Source organism: Notamacropus eugenii, chromosome 2, assembly GCF_028372415.1.
Source record: "Notamacropus eugenii isolate mMacEug1 chromosome 2, mMacEug1.pri_v2, whole genome shotgun sequence".
Classification (NCBI taxonomy): Eukaryota; Metazoa; Chordata; class Mammalia; order Diprotodontia; family Macropodidae; genus Notamacropus; species Notamacropus eugenii.
The window spans coordinates 493730082-493752303 of NC_092873.1; positions in this window are offsets into that span (position 1 = coordinate 493730082).

A 22222-nucleotide genomic window follows, 5' to 3' on the forward strand; every position below is an offset into this window, starting at 1 on the left:
CATCCCGGATCAAGATCTCGATAAGCCTCATCTACCTGTCTGGATAAGTCACAAGTCCATAAGCACCTACTATGTGCCCAGCACTTAAGATACAAAGAAAGGCAAAACCATGACTACTCTCCTTTTAAAATAACCTCAAATACACTTAGTACTTTCTTTGGGCTATTTTCCTTTCTTAAATAGTAACACGTTAGGTGTTACTGTAGCCAAACATGGGCAAACATAAAAAGTCCAATAGGTGAATTTAACCATAGTTTCCCGTTGGTAATGATGAACCATTAAGGGTAGGGCAAGGAGATGTAAAGAAGCTAAGGTCAGCATATTTGGGGGGTTGCCTTCAGAACACATTGTTTGTGAAGTGATTCTTCTAGGCGACATTGGATAATGAGCTGGTCTTAAAACCAAGTCTTTGACCCATATTGTGTGACTCTGGGTAAGTAATTTAACCTCTCCACACTCAAGGCAACTCTCTTAGGACATAAATTGTCAAGAAAGTACCCATTGGTATTACTACGGGGTGCTTCCTCTTCTGGGAGTAGTTAAACGAATTTGAAATCACAGGTCTAGGCCTTTTCCCTATTGTTAAGTGATGGAGAAGCAGCCTCTGTCATTGGACAAATTTGTTAGGAAGTTTTTCCTATATTAAGACAAAATCTGTCTCTGCAATCTGCCTATTCCTCCACTTTGCCCCAGCTCCGGACCAAAGAGAACACTTCTAATCCATTTTGCACATAACCACTCTTCAAATCCTTGAAGACAGATTTCCTGTCACTCCAAATTCTCTTCTCCAGACTTAGTTCCTTCAACTGATCTTCCTTTGGCATAGTTTCTAACCTTCTTACCATAATAGACAATCTCCATCAAGCAACTGTCCATGTTCCACCAGAGCTTATCGAAATATTCCAACTGATCAAAACAGAAAGTAGCATGATCAGTCTCCCCCATATTCTTTACGCTCTGCTTCTCTAAATTCTACATAAGATTACATTACCTTTTTTTTTTTATCATCCATATCCTATCATTTGTTGACTCATATTGAGGTTACTGTACACCAATACAGAATTTTTTCACTCATACTATTGACTATTCATCCTTCCTCTGTAATGGTGGTTTTAGAAATGTGATATTTCTGCAGTTTATTTTTTAAACTTGCCCAAGTGAATGGTTTTTAAAAATATTTTTACTTCTATCTTCCTTATTTTACTTACTGAGCTTTTTCTTATTAGATCTTGCCCATCCTTCCAGCTTGTCAATATTAAATCTTGATGTGTCACCCACCCCTCTCCAGCTTAAACCTGCTTAGTGGACATAGGAAACTCTCTTATTCCATCAGATTGTTCATAGTATATCATTTACATTTCTCTTATCTATAAAGATATCATGATAATTTATCAACTGCCTGCTAAGGCTTAAGTATATCGTGTCTGTGGCATTTCCCTTATCCACTGAATCAATCAGAAAAACGAACTGAATTTAGTTTAGCACAAGTTAATCTTGATAAACCTGTGCCTACTCTTAGGGAACATGATTTTTCTTTCTAAATTGTTATAAATTCTCTCTTTATTAATATATTCTGGAATTTTCCAGAAATCAAAGTAAGGCTCACCAATCAATCACTTGATGAATTATCCTATTTCTTTTTTGGAAAACTGGGACCTTAATCCCTCTCCAATCCTGTACTACTTCTCTCATTTTCCACAATTTTCTAAAAAATTGGGGGGTGATTACAACTCAGTGGGCAATGACACCTGTTAGTTCTCCTAGTATTCAGAAATGTAGTTTATCTGCACTTAGAGTTGAGCTTATTCGAGGCAAGGAGGCACTTTCTTACCATTTCCTTAATTATCATGGATTTCAGTTCCTCATTAATCATTTTTCTTCTATCTGTGTCCAACTGAAGATTGTTCTTCCTAGTAAAAATAAAATAGAAAAAATGTGTTGAGTAGTTCTGTCTTATCTCCATCATCTGTTCTTTTTGTTTTCCTTAGCATACTTTGAAAGCTTTTGCTTGTTCTGAGCTTTAGTACACCTAGCACTATTCTTGTAGGACCATGCTACTGTTTTGCATTCATCCTCAGTAAACTTCTCTTGCTTTCATCTTCTTTCATCCCTTTTTTGGAGTTCAAGTTGGTCCAGAAGTTTTCTGTGCATCCACATCACTCTTTTAAGACTTTTCTCCCTTTTATTCTTCATCAGAATCACTAGCGTTTGTGTCATCAAATTTTTTCCTTAACAGCATCCCATCACTTTTGATCCAACTTCCCCTATAAAATTTGAAGGAATGGGATCCTATCTATACAATCTGTGAAATCTATTCTTCCCAAGTTCAGGGTTTGCCCTGCATTCCTTCCCTTACTTATCACAAACTCTAAGATATACTGATCACTTCTTTCCAAGGTTCCTATCACTTCAACTTTGGCAGCCAACTCCTCTTTATTGGGCAGAATCAGTTCACAAATAACTGGGTACTCTGATTTTAATGACTCATACCAGTTATCTAGACAGAAATAGCCATGGTGTAGAGGAAGGCAAGGCCATCAAAATACTGCCTTCTTACAGAGGCTAGCCTGAGCAACTAGCTAGCTGATCTGCGCTATCTCTCTCTCTCTCTCTCTCTCTCTCTCTCTCTCTCTCTCTCTCTCTCTCTCTCTCTCTCTCTCTTGTCTCTTTCTGTCCATTTTCAATGTCAACATATCTTATTTCCCTTACTAAATCATAAAGAACTTGTATAGGACTACCTACCTATGTCTTATTCAGATATATATTCTTCACAGTGGCTTGCACACAGTAACTCCTCAGTAAATTTTTATTGAATAAATAAATGAATTGATGAATGAAGCCATTGTCAATTATTTAGGATTCCCCAGCAATTATTTGTCACCACAGCTTCTGCTCCTGAGCATACACAAATATAAGTAATAATGAATATACTATAATTGTGTTCTACTCTAAATTACGTCATCTAATGATTCTATCAACAACCATTCCAGGATACAGTGTGAGGAACAGGTAAATGGAGGAGAGCTATTCCCATAGAAAGTTCTAGCTCTTTTTGCTCTGATTCAGTGCTTACCAAACAACCTTCTGATATATAATCACAGACTGGAATAGGCTGGGGATCTGGACTGAGTCATCACCATTTAAGAGTATCTGTGCATGATATTTTGCCTTCAGGTTTAGGCCACCTCTGCAGGAAAAACAGCTTGGCAAATAATCACGAAGAGAACTGAACGTGGGCTATTTCATTTGTCTGTTTAAACATGCTCAGCATCTTTAGTGGAAACCGTTCTGTGAGCCAGTAGAAGCAAAGAGAAAGTTTTTATTAAGCTAAAATGATAGTATGAGTGAACAAAGTGGTGAAATATGAAGCAAGAAAGAACCTGAAATGCCCCGAATATGATTTGAATTATAATACATAGGAGATCATATCTTAATACTATCTAAATTACATTTTTTCCTTTTCTCATTTACCACAGACATTAAACACACACACACACACACACACACACATTAATAGACCGAAGTTTCCAATGAGTAATAGTGTTCTAAGAAAATTTCTAATCTTTTCCTGTGTTTTCCTACTTAATACAGAAATACTTTGTTTTATGTTATAGATTCATTGTTTTTTAAAAAGTATGTATTGAATTTTTATAAATCAAATCATATAATAAAATTCTGAAGGCAAAAAACAAAATTATTCCGAAAACTAGAAAAAAAGTAAAGGTGAAATAAATTACCTGAGTTATTTGCGAATGAATACAGAAGGATAATGCTGACCTGCCCTAAAGTCCAGAAAGAATTCAGGTTAGCAATGATTGCACAAGACAGAAAAAGGGGTTGTTTTTAACATTTTTGTCTTTGTTTTTGCATTAGCTATGTTGGAATTAAGGAAACGCCCAAAGGAGGGATAGTCTTATTGCCCAGGGGATAGTACAAAATGGTTAGCATGAAGTAGAAACCCAAGATAATGAAGAGATGGTCAAAAAGTATTTATATTTTCTTAATGAGTTTAAGTCACCAGGTCCAGAGGACCTATATCCTAAAGAACTGGCTGAGCTACTATCAGTCATCTCTGAGAGGACTTAGGACTGGAAAAAGGCAAATAGAAATGAGGTTGGAGTCTGCCAACTACACATAAATGACCCCAACTTTTATTCTAGGTAAAATTCTAAAACATTATTAAGGGGATGGTCTGTGAAAATTTAGCAGTGAATACTAAAAAGGAAAATAATTGCCTCATAAACCAGTCATACTAACTTCATATATTTTTCTAACAGTAACTAGACTGGTAGATCAGAAGTATGCTCTAGACATTGTATACTTAGATTTGAGAAAAATACTTGACAACCTCTTTCTTGCTATGCTTGCCCATAACATGGAGGGATGTGGACTACATGAAAGTACAATTAGGTAGATTTGGAACTTATTGACTGGATCCAAGGCTAAGTTGTCTAATTTTTCTCCTAATTTGAACTACTTGCCTCAGTTCTCTCCCTGCTGCAATTCGACCTCCACATAGCTCCCAAAACATCATTTTCCTAAAGCACAGGTCTAATCATTTCACTCCCCTTCTCAATAATGTCCAGTGGCTTCCAGCTATCTTTAGGATTAAATATAAACTCATGTTTAGTCTTTCATGACCTGGCTTTAATCTACCTTTCCAACTTTATTATACATGACTCTCCTTCTATAGTCCAACCAAAGCACCTTTCTTAGGTTTCTCCCCAATGACCTTCTATCTTCTGTCTCTGTGTCTTTGAGAAGACTTGTCTCCCATGCCTGAACTTTGCTTCCTCCTCATCTCTGCTTCTTAGAATCCCTAGTTTCCTTCAAAACTCAGTTTATATACCACTTTCTAAATGAAACCTTCTATCATGTTCCTCAGCTGCTAATGCTTCCTTACTGTCCCACCACCACCAAAAAAGCATGTTGCTACTGTTCACTCCTCCCCACCCCCAGAAAAAAGGCATTGTTTGTTGTTGTTGTTTCATTTCAGTCGTTCAATTGTTTGTGAGCCCATTTGGGGTTTTCTTGACAAAGAGACTGGAGTGGTTTCCCATTTCCTTCTTCAGCTCACTTTACAAGATGAGGAAACTAAGGTAAACATGGGTCAGTGACTTGTCCAGGGTCACACAGCTAGTTAGTGTCTGAGGCCAGATATGAATTTATGAAGATAAGTCTTCCTGATCCCAAGCCCAGTGCCCAAGGTTGTATGGGTAGCAAGTAAGTGGAAGGAAGAGCCAACATTCAAACTCAGGTCTTGTGATTCCAAGTTCAATAAATGAAATCACAGGTCTGGACCAACACCTCCTTCTACTCACCATCCACCCCCAAAATCACATTACTTTGCTAAGTGCTTTGGATTCAAATAAAGCTATGATGTAGACCTTTACTTTCAAAGAGTTTGGATTCTAATAAAGAAATGGAGTTAGGTGGGAACTTGTACATGCTATAATCTAAGAAATTCTTCAGTATTTTATTTTTTAAAAGTTGAATACATTACTTAATCTCCCTACATACCCACTCACCAAAATTTATACTTTCATTACTGAACACTTCTAGGAAGTGACAAAGGAAATTAGGGAATCCAATGAGAAAGGTCTTTGATGACTAACTTACCCTCTTCTTGAGACTGCATTTTGCTCTTTTGATAAAGCTCTGTATTATATTCACTGATCTCAGAAAAATATTTGCCACCATCAACCGACTTAGATTCTGGCAGATCCTAGTTCAGTGTGGGTGTGTAATGAAGTACCCTGGCAGTCTATTCTCTACAATGATTCAATGACCAGTCAAGTCAAGGGAAGAATGCTCTGACTGACCCATTCCTCCTGAAGAGTAGGGTGAGTGACTCATTCTTTCATAATAGGTCTGGCATTATTCATTCTCTTTGATGTACCATTCTTGTGGATTTAATAAAGCACCCAGAAGCCACAAATACCTGGGAATACAAAATGCACTTGCAGATATCTGAGAAACCTTTTCAGTGACACAATTGAGAAGCATCTTGAAAGGAATGACAGGAAATGAGAAATGGCTGAGTGCTGATGTAGAGTTCTTCAATCACAAACCTGAGAGCATACGTTTGTTTTTAGATCATGCTACTGACTGACAAGCCAGATGGGACATGATGCCTGTCTTCTCCAGGCATGTCCCATCTGGCTGTTTCATCAACACCACCTATGCAGGTTATTAAATGTCAGGGCCATTATAACATTTTTTTTAATGACAGATTAGCTCTGCATGTGTTCCTCCTACTTTCCAGGACAACACTTTCACCTCCATCCTATCTCTCCATCTCTAGGGTCTTGTTCTATTATCTCCTTCTGTTTTGCATCTTAATCTTTTTTTCCTTGCTTTTTCCTTTCTTTTTGACTGCATCAGGAAAACTTAACCTAGGGTACCAGAATTTTAAAAATATATTATTGATAACTCTATTTCAATATAGTTTTCCTTTTTAATATTTGTTTTATTTTATGCATTTAAAAGTATTATTCTAAAAATGGGTTCATGAAAATCTCTAGACTGCTAAAGGGGTCCATGACAAAAAATAAGATTGAGAACCTCCTGGTCTAGAGAACTACTTCACATATAACACTGATTCAAATCTCAACCCTACCACATACTTCCTATGTGTCTTGTGAAAATTATTTAACCTCTCCAGACCATAGGTTTCCTTATCTGTTTAAAAAAAAGTGGTTGGACTAGATAGGTTTGGAAATCTCTTCCAGTCTTCAGTCTAGAAATCTTCTGCTCTTACCACTTCTAGGTCTGTATCCCAAAGATATCATAAAAATGGGGAAAGGACCCACATGTACAAAAATATAGCAATTCTTTCTGTGGTGGCCAAGAAATGGAAATTGAGGGGATGCTTATAAATTGGAGAATGACTGAACAAGTTGTGCTATATGAACATAATGGAATACTGTTGTTTCATAAGAAATGATGAGTACTCAGACTTCAGAGAAGCCTGGAAAGATTTGCATGAACTGATGCTAAGTGAAGTGAGCAGAACCAGGAAGACATTGTACACAGTAACAACATTATGCAATGACCATCTTTGATACAGTTCCTCTTCTCAGCAGTGCCAGATCTAAGACAATTCCAAAAGACTCATAATAAAAAATGTTATTCACATTCAAAGAAAGAACTATGGAGTCTGAATGCAGATAGAAGCATACTATTTTTTCCTATTTGTTGTTGTTTTTCTCATTATTTTTCCCTTTGGTTCTAATTCTCCTTAGAATTATTTGGAAATAGGTTTAATATAATAGTGACATGCATGGCCTGTATCAGATTGCACATTGTCTTGGGGGGGAAGGGGGAGGAGGGGGAAAAATGTAAAACTTAAAATCTTATGAAAGTGAATATTGAAAACTAAAAATAAATATAAAAAAATCCTTTCCTCCTTCAAACTGTCATCCTATTTTTTTCCTTTCTTTTGCTACTAAACTTCTCTCTATACTTCCTCATCCACTTACTCCTTAAGCATTAGAAATGTGTTATCTCCCATCTACTGAAATTGCCCTCCAACATCACCAGTGACATTCTAATAACCAAATCTAATCAGAGATATAATCAGGTTGAGGACAGTGGAATTTTACCCCAAGAAAGCTGAATTTAGAAAACTGTTAAATTGGCATACTGGGATATGGATTCCGCACTGAAGGATGAAGCAGAAAAAGTAGACATTCCAACATTCAGAGGTCCTCCAGCAAACTCAGTTCAACCACTGTTGCCCCTCCACTAGGGTCTGGGAAAATCAAATACAGGCAATTCCTCTTTCCCTCTCTCTTACCCTCCCTTCCAAACTGCTTTTTCAACATTCAACATGCCTCCCACACAAACTGAGATTCAGAGAAGGGCAAAGAGATGGTAATGTTCTGTGTGCCCTGCTCTTTAAACCTTTAAGCATGGAGGAAATGGGGTTGACTACCAACAAATGGTGGGCTCAAAAGAGCAACTTCATTACTTGCCCAGCCAAGATCTATCCTACACTCAGTGGATAGGGGCTGGACAGGAAGGACCACCCAATTGGCATGGAAATGCCACTTCCATAAACTCTCACCTCTTTTGTCCATTTCAATGAGACCCCTTCTGCCATTTCCCCCCAGAGAGTGGCAGGAGGCATACTCCTGGAGCATACATCTGCTTGGCTTGGGTAGGATAAGTCACTCAGTCACATTCCCACCACCTTTAATCCTCAGTGGGTGATTCTGATCCTTTGCTACCCCCTTCCTGTGGCTGTTCCACATCCACCATCATGGGAAGAAAGGAAAGATGAGGGCCCTGATCATAGTTGCATTCAGACCTGGGGGAGGCCAAAGATGAGGGTGTATAGAGAAAAGTGTTGGACCTTCCCCAACCCTCAACAGGTGCTACGCTGGCCCTGCTGAAGTAGCTCCTAATTAGGAAAAATAGTTCAAATTGGAATAGACTGTTCTATCACATTCCTCCTTTTCCCAGCAAAATGCCTAGAAAAAGTCATCTTCTCTCTCTTTTCCTCCTATTCCCTTCTTAACCTCTTGCAATCTGGCTTCTAACCTTACCGCTCAATTAAAAATCTCTTAATTGCTGAATCCTATAGACTTTTCTCAGCCCTCATCCTTCTTGACTTTTCACACTATTGATCATCCTCCCCTCCTGGACATTCTTTTCTCACTCAGCTTTCTCATAACAGTCTTCTCTCTAGTTTTGTTTTGTTTTTTTAACCTTTCTGACCCCTTCATCTCAGTTGTTTTTGCACATACTAAATACCTACCTATGCATGTCCCTCCAAGATTCTGTTCAGGACCTTCTTCTTTCTCTATACCTTCCCTCTTAGTGATTTCATCACCTTCCATAGGTTCAATTATCTCTATGCAGATGTCTCTTGGATCTAAATAATCAGGCCTATTCTCCATCCTGTGCTCCATATCCATTAGACATTTCTACCTGGATATTCCATAGACTTGTTCAAAATGGAACTCACCCAAACTCATTGCTCATTCAAACTTGCCTATTTATTTTAAGGGAAATATCCTCCTTTCTGTGCACATACTAGGCATCATCCTTGATTTTTCTCTCTACTTTAACCCCATCCTTCCTTTATCCAATCACCAAGGCTTAGAGAGTTAACCTCTATGATATTTCTTGCATGCATCCCCTTGTCCTTCCTCAGCTACCACTCCACAGAAGTAGTTCAAGCCTTCATTGACCTCCCTCCCTTAAATCCGGTCCACTTGTAAGTCATGGCATTACCTTCCTGACACCATGGTCCTCTTCTAGAAAAAAGGACAAAAACTACAGCCCAAGATTTACTGTAACATCTTGTCTTGCTCAGGGTAAGTGCTTAACATGTGCTGGTTGAATTAGGTTGTATTGAATTAGAAACTACCAAATGATTAGGTGGGTTTTCCCAGGGTCTTTGCCTCAAACATCACCTCCTGAGGGAGCCTTTTGACTTCTTGTCCAAGATGCAAAAAATCCTCATTAAGGTTCTGAATCTAATAAACCTACTCAGTTCTGATCATACTGGACATCTCTGTGACATTTTCTACGGCAGACAACTCCTTTCTTCTCAAAACTGTCCTCCTTTGGGTTTTCTCTTATTTCTTTGTTTTTCTTTCAGTGGCAGACTCCTCTTCTTACTCCTAAGTCCCAAACTAACCTATTTCCTCAAACTCTGTCCTCAGACCTCTATGCCATTTCTCTTGTCAATCGATTCTATTTCCTTGGCTTCAATTATCACCTCTAGCTCAAATCTCCATTACATTCTACAGCACCCTATTTTCAACTGCCTGCTGGACATTTCCACTTCAGTGTCATAGAACACCTCTACACTCCAGGTATCCAAACTTGGATTCATCATCTTTCCTCCCAAGATGAGCTCCTCCTCTTGACCTTTCTGGTAATCTTACCCATCATGTAGGCTTGAAACTCTGAAGTCAGTTTTAACTCTCCGTTCCTTCACCACCTACACCTAATTCTCTTGTCTTTGGTCTCATGCCTATCCTATCCTTTCCATTTCTGTCTCCACCCTTAAAATCAAGCCCTTTTAACCACTCCCCCAGTATATTTCGGGAGGCCAGGTCCAGTTACTCTTTCCTCTACCCATTCTGCTTTCCATATTCAAATCAAATTCTTGTCTGATCAAATGATTCATGTTTTAGTTGAGAAATTTCCAGTGGTTTCTTATTGCCAAATGAATACAATTCAACCTCCTTAGCCAGGTAATAAAGGACTTCAGTGATCTGGCCTCTCTACCTTCCTTTTCTGTTACCCTTACCTTCCACTATTCCCTTCTATATACTCTATACGGGGTCTCACAGGTAATTATATGCCAGAAACGGGATTTGAACCTGACTCCAGTGCTAGTATGTTTTCCCATTATACCCTGCTAAATCTTGGTTCCCCAGCAGAGCTGAATCTGTAATTCTATGAGCTTAAAATGGAGCTATTTATAGACCAAAGCCTAGCTTCTTGTGGGTAAACCAATAAGGAACAGACACAATTTCAGATGTGGACAAACATCACCACTATGGGAGTATTGGCCCTATGAAGAGCGTTAGCTGGATCACTTGAGTTCTATGGGAGTCTACATTGTCCCTTTAAAAAAGGAGAGCCCTTTGCTTCTGGTGTTTGGGTTCTCTTGGTGTATTTGATCCCAGCAGCTGTTCCCCAACCAGATGCTATTCAGAGATTTTCTCCAGCTCTTCCTGGTGCTTTTTAGCGACACTGTGCTTTTATTTTCTTATAGTATGGACTCTCAGACATATCTACACATTTGGGGGGTGAGACAGTTGGCAGATAGAAAAGGAAATAAAGTTCTTCACAACTAGTGTTGCCATTTCCTTTTTCTTAAGATCAAAATAAGTTAACTTACTCTACAAGAAGCCCTGATAACAACTGGAAAGGGAAAACTCCATCCTCCCTAATTTGATGCATCAAAAGTTGAGTTGATATATTTAGGAATTGGGGGGTAGGGTGGGGAGGAGAGTCCCAAATGGAAATGTCTGTTGTTATAGAACCCAAGGGAGGAACACGTCAAATATTTCTTGTCCTTCTAGAAATAAACATATTTTACATTTCCCCTAACAGATGACAACCTTCAGGTTTAAAATGGACATACCATTTTACAGCTCATAAATCTTCTATTTAAAGCCCATTTCATTTGTACTTTTCATGTAATATAATAATTAGTTGCAAACCCAGTTTAGCTTTGGTTAGTAGCAAAGTATATTGGCTCCCTAGAAAGTTGTTTTCCCCATTCCTGTGTCATATGCATTAATTTCTTAGTCAGGGACTCATTAATGCCTTTAAGTATATAGTTTTAGTCTGTGCATGTCCATTGATAGAAAGGCAGCTTGGTAGAACACGCCGATGGAAGGAAGGAAGGAAGAAGCATTTATATAGTATCTACAATGTGCCACATACTATACTAAGCCCTTTTTACAAATATTTTCTCATTTGATCCTCATAATAACCCTTCAAGGCAGGTACTATTATTATCCCCATTTTACAGTTGAGGAAACTAAGGCAAACAGAACTTAAATGACTTTCTCAGGGCCACATAGCTAGTAAGTATCTGAGGCTGTGTTTGAACTCAGGTCTTCCTGATTCTAGACCCAGTGTTCCATCTACTGCACCACCAACTGCCTTTAGGGAGAATGCTTGATCTGGAATCTGGAAGACCTGGGTTCCAATTCTCCCTCAGATGTTACCATAAGCAAGTTTCTAAATGTCTCTAAGCCTCAGGCAACTCTTTAAAGATTATAAATTGTGGGTAGGTCTTATTGGCCATAAGACACAGGACCTTGATACATCTGGGTCACATTTTTGTTCAAATGTTAATTGCAATGATTAGTGAAATTGAAAGAGTTCAACTGATAAACCCCATTCCCTTTTTAATTTTTTATTGGGCTTGTGATTCTATTGTTACAGGAAACTTATAATCTTAGAGAGGTGTTTGCCCACAACCCAGAAGTGAAATGACTTGCCTAGAGTCATGTAGCCAAACAGAGGGGTGTTAAGGCCCTAAGGTACTGAAATAGGAATTAGCATTCTTCAAGTTTATTTTACACTTTTAAGTAACTAGATTGGCATGTAAAGGGAAGTACTTAAGCCTTTGTGTTTGGCAATCACACTCCTTTAAGTCAGTAATGCTGAAGAATGAATTAAAATTGTGTTTACAACAATAAATTGGTACAAGTGACATTAAAATGGTATCCTTTCATCTGTCAAGATACCAAATGTCACAGAAACTAATCTAGAACACTGAGGTGGAGCCGTTTTAAAAATATTATCTTTATTATTTCATAGGATTTAGGACCAGAAGGGACCTTAAAGGATATCTAGTTCATTGCACACGTAAGGATATTGGAACTTAGGGCAGTTAAATGACTTAACTAAGGTCACATGGATAATCATTATAATTGACACATGCAGAGCTTTAAGGTTTGCAAAGTACTACATATGTGTGTATGTGTATATTATATATGTATACATATATCTTCATTTGATCCTCATAACAAAGCTAAAAAACAATTGCTACTATTATCCTCATTTTACAGAGAAGGAAACTGAGGCTGAAAAAAGTTTTTTTAAAGTGGTTTGCCCAGAGTTACACATGTAGTGTCTGAAGCCTGTGTATGTGTGTGTGTTTGTTCTTCGTTCCTGAAGAAGACCATGCCATCAGAGAAATAATGACATGACTTGCACTTGACTGCAGCTCACCAGCCTCACTTCTCCTCCAGAGCCACCTGAATCCAGTGACCAGATATTCATCAGGATGACTGGAGATAACCCAGGATGAGGCAATTGGGGTTAAGTGACTGGCCCCAGGTCACACAGCTAGTGAGTGTCAAGTGTCTGAGGTGAGATTTGAACTCAGCTCCTCCTCACTCCTGCACTGGTGCTCTATCCACTGTACCACCTAGCTGCCCTAGTGTCCAAGGCAGGATTTGCCTAAAGCAAATTTTGACTCTAACACTGTCAATCTATCCACTACATCAGCTAGCTATTTCTTGTCTAGGCACGCATATCATGCCATTGAAAGGACAGATGAAAGGGCTGGTTCATAAGTAAGTCTATCTTGAACTGATGCTGAAGTTGGATAATGAATCTGAATCAGACCTGAACAGGAGGCAAGCAGGTTAGTTGCCTGACCACTGTTTATAGCATCCTCATGCTTTGGCCTGTAATGCAAACCCATCTTTTTAACACAGGTACCCATCCAATGGCACTGTATGCTTTCAAGTCATACAGTCCTGCAACTATTCAAAAATCAAAACTATGGGTCAACCCAAGTGCAAGAGAGAGATGAGCAATGGTTGTGAATAGATGGTAACACATTAGCAGTGATCAACTGCTCAGGTAGAATGGTGTCAATGATATCATCTGAGAAATAGACATATAACTGGAAAAAGAAATTGACCCTTCATGTAGTGAGAGCAAAGACTAACAGAAGGACCTTGCTAGTCGCAATATATCAAAATAACCAGCACAATGGGTGGAGCACACTAGAGACTATAAAGAAGGCATAGATAAGAGTTCCACTGCATGGGAAGGAACAGACAGGCTGCAATCTGTATCATGGGACAGATCATCCACATCTATGAAATTACAGATCCATCAGAGGTGTCCATGTTTTTTGAAACTAATGTTGAAGTCATTAAGCAACCTAATTGTATGTATCCATGCTTTCTACAAGGAAGCATACTGAGCAGTGAGCCTAGAAAGAGTTCTACTTTAGGAATACAAAATCTTAGCAGTACATACACCTGAAATAAAAGCAATCCATCAAATGAGGTTTCTTGTCGATCTTCTAATGAAATATAATTTACTGTAGTTAGCATCAGTTAGCATTCATCTACGAGAGAAAACAAATACATCTTGAGAATTCCAAATAATTTGGTCTTTAAAACCACAAAAGTGTATGTGTGTGTGTGTCTATAAAGAAAATTTTCCTCCATTTATTGAGTGTGAGAACAACTGCATTATTGAAAATGAAAGTTTCTTAGAATATGTGTTTAGGCCAACATACCCCCACCCCCAACGGGAGAAACCTCAATCATACCCCACCACCCCACCAGTCCTGGAGATGCTGACAGACTGAACTTTCTAGGTTTCAATTTGGGAATATGATGATTGGTTTAAAATGGTAACATTTTCAGACTTAGTGTGTTAAAATTATTTTCCTTTGGTAGTAATACAACAAAATTCAACAAATATTTCCTAAGCACCTACTCTGTGCATCATGGCACAGTGGCATCATTGGCTGGATCTGAGCTCAGGATGACATGGGTTAGAATGACCTCTCTGGCAGTAGGCAACTCTGTACCATTTAGAGTTATAGATGGGTTGTTTCTATACTTGTCAGTTACTAAATAAATCTTGACATTCCTTCTTCCTGTCCTTCCTACCCTCTGCCACAAAATGGAATTCTAAATATTGAACTTGAACTATTGAACTTGTCATTCAAGAAAACAACAGCATATAGCCAGAGTTCTACAATGTAAAGAGAACTGTTTTTAAATATACAAAATAAAATTCATTGGATTACAAAGGAAAGCAATTGTATTGAAAAAATAATGATTGAAAATATTAGCAAATTCACAAACTTTAAATTAAAACTTCAGCACTATATTATCTATGAAATCCCACCAGGTCTAAAACTTTGTATACATATATTAAATTCTTCAATAAAAATAAAAATACTTTAAAATAGATTTTCCATTCATTTCTTTCATTAAAAGTAAATCCACATTAAGAAATTGTATCTGAAGAAAGATTCATAAATGTTAGGTAAAATACATCTAATAATTTAAAATTGCAAAACTGAAGATAAACTGTAATTGTTCTTTCTCACTCACTAATTTTTCCATCTGTGGAGTTTGAGATGACATGATTTTTTTGCCTCGATTTTAATATTGTCAAAATAGTTACTTGCTGACAGTAATTCAAAAAGCAATTAAATACAAAGTCTTCACAAGTGATTGTCAACCAATAAACTTTTTAAAAAGTTCTTTGGCATTTCATTTCAAGACACATTCATTTGAAAAATTGATTAATTTCCTCCTCCCCTAATTCTTAAAGTTTTGTTTTCATATGTTGAAAAAGCTTCTTCTGGCCTCTTTGTCTTTGTTTTGTCTTGGGGATGTTATTCCTCTCCAAGGAAAGTGTCTCCCTCTGGTCTTAGCAAGTTCTCTCTATCCAAAGTAGAAGGAATCCCAGGTTTTCATGGGTAGAACAGTACACCTGGGGGAAAGTGGGGTGGTGCTACAAGTTATAAAGTAATACCAGCTACTTCCTCCTAAATCTGACAGGTGGCTAAAGTCAGATTTGAATGTTGGACTTTCTGATTCTAAGTCCAACACCATGGGCGTTGCTCCACCTAGGTGCCACCCAACAAATGGTTATCTAGTCTGTGCTGGAAGACCTTGAAGCAGGGGAAAGCCACCAACTCCTAAGTAACATATTACACTTTGGTTGTTGCTCAGTTGTTAGTACTGTAGTTTGCTGTTTCCTTCTCCAGTGTGTCCCCATTTTGTTGATGAGGAACGGAGGCAAATAGGCAGTCAAGTGACTTGCCCAGGGTCACATAGCTAGTAAGTGTCTGAGGCCAGATTTGAACCCAAAAGGATGAGTCTTCCTGACGCCAGGCTAGATGCTCTATCCACTGCACCACCTAGCTTCATGCATTCTACTTTTGGATAGCTCTAATTATTAGGATGTTTTAGTTAGGGTCACTCTCAATTTGCCTCTGCATCTTCTGCCCACTACTCCCTATCAGAGCCAAACAGAGTAAATGTAATTCTTCTACCTCACAGCCCTTCAAATACCTGAAAAGAATTGTGATGTCCCAACTAATGCATTCTCTGCTTCAGGATAAACATCCTCAGTTCCTTCAACAGCTCCTCATACGACATTATCTAAAGGCCCTTCACCACCCTAGCTGTCCTCCCCTGGATCATCTCTGTTTAGTTTCTTGACTAAAACATGACCCAGAAACTGAACACAAAACTCTGGAAATGACCTAACCAGGAAACAGTACAGTGGAATAAAATAGCACAAGGTCACTCATAGATCTATGGGACTCTCAACTTGGAACATCCTTTTAAGATAATAGGAAATCATGAAAGATTATTCTTTAGAGCACTGACCATGTACTAAACTATTTTATCAACCAGTTCACATATCTCTATCTTTTCTATAAGTAAAAACATAGAACACTTTGTCAAATGCATTGCTATAATGTGGGCAAATGCTTGGTATAGCATTTTCCAAATGGACTCATCAAGTAACTCTGTCAAAAAAGGAAATGAAGGTAGTCTAGCAAGTCTTAGTCTTGATGAAGTCATGGCGGGTCTTTGTGGTCATTACTTCCTTTTCTAGATGTTCATTGACCTCTTTAAAAATATGTTCTAGAATTTTGCCAGGAATCAAAGTCAAACTCATTGGCCTGTAGTTTTCAGATGGTATTCTGTTCCACTTTTAAAAAATAAAGACAATTGCCTTCCTTTAATCCTGTAGTACCCCTCCACATCTCCACAATTTTTGAAGATCGATAACAGAGAGCTAGCATCATATTTGCCATCTATTTTTAGTATCCTAGGACATTTATCTAGGCCCAGTGATTTGAATTCTTTGGTAGTGAGAATCAGACATAGAATACAATATTTTCTGGTTGCTTCTTCCAATTTTTAAAGAATAAGATCATTAAGGCAAGTCAGAAATTGTTAATTTCTTTACTTTTGTCTGAGAGAGCTACAGCAGGTATCTGGATAACTGAAGTTTTGCATCATTACTATGCTAGCATCTTCATGCTAGACATGAAATCTATTTTCTGAGCTACTCATCTATTTTCTTCTTTCTGTCCAAGTGGTCTGTATTATTTTTAATTGAACATATCATTTCTATTTCAGCCTTTATTTGTCTTTACCCAAAATGCTCCCCAATTCTATGACTCTAGTTCCTAGATTTTCTGTGATTATTTTTAATTTTAATACATAATGCCACTTTTCTTCCTCCTTTATTTTTTTTTATTTTACTTTTTTGCATACTCAACAAATTTAATGACACAAAGCTAGGAAATATTGTAGCTCATATGCTGGAGAACAGAATCAGAATACAAAAATATGGCATCCTTAGGACTCATGGTAGGGTCACAACTAAGCTCTGGTGGACACCCAAGGACCTCCCTTGTTTTTAGTTCATCTTGCTTGTTACTTATACTTGGCACATTTATGTATAGACATTTGAGGCCATGGGTTTCATTGCTGAATTAATAGGCGTCTTTCTCTGTAATATCCAGCTTGGTTTATGTTTGTTCCTTTTCAATTTAAAATTCTTTTGATCAGAGGTGAAGACTTCAAGCAAATACATTCTTAACATTTTTTATTAGTTATACTTCATCCCTGACCAGGAGCCTGTCATTTCTATATTTTAAGTCATAGTCCAAAAATCCAAATCCCATCCTTAGATACCCTCTTCTTAAACAGTTGTTCAATTCCCTTAACCAGCTGCTTATTTCTTCCTTTAATTTTTCTAGGGGAAAGGAACACGTCATTTTCCAATTTTTGTATCCCCAGTGCCTAGCACAATGCCTTGGACCTATTAAGTATTTAACAAATGTTTAGTGAATTAAATAGAATTGCTTTTTTTGCTATTGTTTGCCTTAGCCCAACCTGAAATATTCAATTCACTTCATATTTGTGGTCAAGACCCAGCAACATGCTTATATTTTAATAGTTTAATCCAAGGCTAACAATATTCTTTGCTTTTCCATTCATCTAAAAATTAATTTTTTAAAATTAAATTTTCCATTCATTTAAAAATCACCCCTATATTTTGTTACATGTTGAGTCAATCCCATCAGACTAGAATAATTTTAAAAACTTAATGACACATCTGAAAAATGACTATCTCCCATTGCCTGCTGGGATATTATCTCGAGACAGACTCCAGAGCACTGACACATGGCGCAGACATGATAAATGACCCCTCTGACCTAGGTGTGCAGTCACCGCAGTTTTCCATCCAAGAAATTAATTGGGAGTTAAGGCCTGTTCACATTGATCAAACTGAGTTAAGTTGTAATTCACTTTGTCTGACAAGAGTCAGTAATTTATATGTTTTAAGAAGTAAAGACCTTTGGCGATAAAAGTTTTGCGGACCATTAAAATATTTGCCACAGAGAAGAGCTGGCCCACAGCCCAGCCCTTGGGAGACGGCTCACTTTTGTGTCACAACCCTTAAGTCAAACTACAAGTAATATCAAATCCTAGGTAGTTTTTAGGAGTATTCCTAGTGAATGGTCCCTGTAACACATTTGCAAAAGCGATATACACTGGGTTTAGGACCTGGGAAACTGCCTTACTCATTTGCCTTACTGCAAAACTCATTCATTCACAAGGCTGGGATGACAGTTTTCTGACTTCCTTGTCTATGTATGACAGATATAGATACTTCCTTGCAAACCAAGTTATTGGCCTGAGGCAGTATGGTGTAGCTCCTTTCCTGGGAGCTAGAAGTAGTGGCTTCAAGAGCAGGCTTTTTGGCTACCTTTGTGAATTTTAGGCAAAGTATTTCAGATGTATAGGCTTCTGCATCATAACTTGTAAAATAAAGAATTTGAATTAGACAACCTCCAAAATCCCTTCCTGCTCTCAATCTATGGTCTTTTCAGTTCTGAGTGGCTCATCACCATGTTAGTCATGGCATGTGCTCCCTTTCTCACATCAAAATTACTTTTTGTGTATATCTCTCTCTCTATATATATATCTATATATATGTATATATGTACATATATATCTGTGTGTATATATGTATACTTTGAATTTACTGATTTATACACATTTTACTGATCTATACATATATTGTATCCCTACCCCCAGTGAAATGAATACTCTTTGAAATCAATTATTTTTCACTGTTTCCTCAGTGCTTAATAATTACGTTTATATAAACTTAATAAGTGCTTGTTGAACTGAGCAGAATTCAGGTAATATTTTAGCCATGTTGTCATTGAGTCGTTTCAGTTGTGTCTGACTCTTCGTGACCCCACTTGATGTTTTCTTGGCAAAGATGCCTTTCCTTTTCCTCATCCAGCTCATTTTATAGATAAGGAAACTGAGGCAAACAAGGTTAAGTGATTTGTCCAGGCTCATTTAGCTAATAAGTGTCTGAGGTCACATTTGAACACAGACCTTCTTGACTCCAGGCCCAGAGCTCTATCCACTGCTCCCTCCTAACTGTGCCCTTTTAACCATAGTAACTCTTAAAGTTGAGAAATTCATTTGTGGAGAGAGTACCTACACTGACGAGATTACCCATCCTTAAAATATTGAAGGAAATATAGGATGCCTAGGGCATTGATCAACACCATCCTGTTTTTAAATCAGTCATACTTTTTCTTTCAAAGAACTTTACTGACACATACGTATATCAGAGACCTGTGATTTTGTCCACATGAGAACTTTCCCTAGTCATCTAGTTTACAAGTCTGCAACTTAAAGTTTCAGAGATCTATTGGATCCTCAGATAAGACAAGTTAAATGACTTACCCAGGATCACATAGCAGTTAAGTATCAGAGGCAGGATTTGAAGGGGGAGAAGAAATAAATGTTCATTAAGTACCTACTATCTACAAAGCACTGTGCTAAGTGCTTTACAAAATAATTATCTCATTTGAACCTAGGTCTTCTTGACTACAAGCCCATTGTTTTTATATAGCCTCCCTTTTCTGACATTTGAGATGATTTTTGGAGGGAGTTGGGATTTGGACCTGCCATTTTATGAGTGCAGGGAACTCTGAATTTAGGAATTTCTGTACAAATGCGCATCATCTCATCTGTAATCTAGCATCTTAGAGAGTAGCTTGGGGGCCCTGAGAGGTTACAAGATTTGCTGAGAGGTCCGTAAAGGCAAGAATAAAACTCAGGTTTCCTAGCTGATAGTCTGTAAAATTAACTGTGTGAGAGACTCCTCCAAGCCTTACAATACCTGTAATGCCGTCAAAGTTCACTGTGTTTTCTAATTCACAGGATGTGAGGGTTCAGAGTTGGAGTGAAAATTACCAAACATCCCAACCTGAAAAGTACCTTTTCTTTTCTCGAAAGAGAAAATAATACATTTGAAACCATGCAAGAGAAAAAGAATTATTTCTCACAAAGTTAGTTTATGTGTGCAATGGACGTGTGTGTGTGTGTGTGTGTGTGTGTGTGTGTATAAAACCTCCTAGTCTTCAAAGTAATCCATGTCTATATCTATGTTTATGTGTATTTCTCATAAGAGGAAAAAACTATATACATATATGTCAGAAAACACACGCCATATATATGTATCTATATATATGTGTATATATGTAAATTTCCTTTCAAAAATCTTAGCTAAGTTTTAGTATGGAATGTCTATCTGAGTCACTAGAACCATAATTCAAAAGAAAAACATTATAGATGCATTATTCTCTCAGTATCCATGCCCATGAATGACAACAACTTGATAATTTAGAGGATAATTAAACTGTAGCATCTAGGCAGAATGCCGCTGACCTCCTTGTTTTGTCGGTGGTCTCAGCTGCTGCTACCTAGAATTAGACCCACCTCTTCATAGGGGAAGGTCTGTGAGTCAATCTTCTTAGGCTAAGCCAGTTCTGTAATGAGATTGTTGTTAAACATGGCCAAGCAAATAAGGACCCTGTTTCCTTAGGGATGACCTCAATCTCAGCAGTGAATCTAGAATAGATTAGTGCAGCCCTGATCCCTCAATACTGAATAGTTTCTGGTAAACAAGGAAAATATTGGAAACATATGAGAGCATTATAAAACCAGGGCTAAATTCATGTTTTGCGAGTGTTTATTAATGTTTGTCTTTGTCCAAATAGAGACTTTGAGCTATGAGTTGAGTCATCAATAAACACAGGGCCTTGTAATAGGCATTTGAAGGGTAGGAAGAGGTATGGCTATCACCCCAGAGACAACAATAACATTTACTTCATGAATGCAGGAGTTTCAGCTTTTAAAGGTTAAAGATTTAGAAAGAAAAAGATCATCATGGATAAAAACAACACTTCTGATCTTTCATTAGCCACAAATTGTTTGTATTCCCTTCTCTTTTGCATCACAGATATATGTATGCAGCTAATGAGGCAAAGAAAACAGAGAAAATGATTACCCATGTACCTGATGAGTATGCCTTGACCAAAGAAACAAAGAATCAAAAGGCAGAAAGTAGTTGGCATAGAAATTTATTTCCAAATTCTGTCTTTAGTCTTGAGGATGGGAAAACCAACCAGTGATTTGCACTGGTGTAGAGAATTCCCAATGTAGAGACCATCTCCAAAAATACATATTGGCAATACATCTGTAGCTTAAAATCTTAGAGTTATCACTGAGAGGTTGAATCGCTTGTCTAGGATCACACAGTGGCGTGTTTCAGAAATAGAATTAGATTCCAGGTCTTTCTGACTCCAGGACTGACTCTCTACCCACTGTGCCATGATCTAATCTATATTGTCTTTAAAAAAATCAAAACTTCCAAGTAACAGAATTCAAGAAAGCAACTGTGTTAAAGAGTCTTAATTTGAAATTCAAAGACAGGCAGGATCATTCAGGATGCAAGGCAGTCTACCCTGAGAGCAAAGAGATACTGATCTATCAGGGAGTTGGAATCTCTCAGCTCAAGAGAGTGTGGCCCAGTTCAGTCTAGTCAGGAGTTAGGTGGAAAAGGACAAGTTTTCCTATCTAGTCTAGATCAAGACTGCAATCATTATCTCTTGGGGATTAAGAACAAGCTGGCAAACAAAGATGAAACAAAATGTAACCAGATGGCATCCTGAAGTACCATTCTTTTCCCACTATGGTTTACATGCATGCCATACCAACCTGGTAAAAATTTCATAAAATTTACAGTTATTCTGTTGGGAAAAGCCAAGAATATTATTGGAACCTTTGGGTTCTGTTGGTCCATTCTGAAGCATATTTAGAAACTACAGATGAGTAATTAATGGCTCACATTTCTATATATCTTTAAGGTCTATAATACCACATTTTCACTGAATCATAGAATTTCAAAATTGGAAGGGATCTCGCAAGGCATCTTTCCCAACTCATACACAAGAGAAAATCCCAATTTGCAAAACATTTGAAGCATTCTCTTTAACACCTCCAATAAGGCTGGCAGATTGGGAGGGAGACATCCACTGATTTCCAAAGACTTATTCCACTTCTGGACAGATTTAATT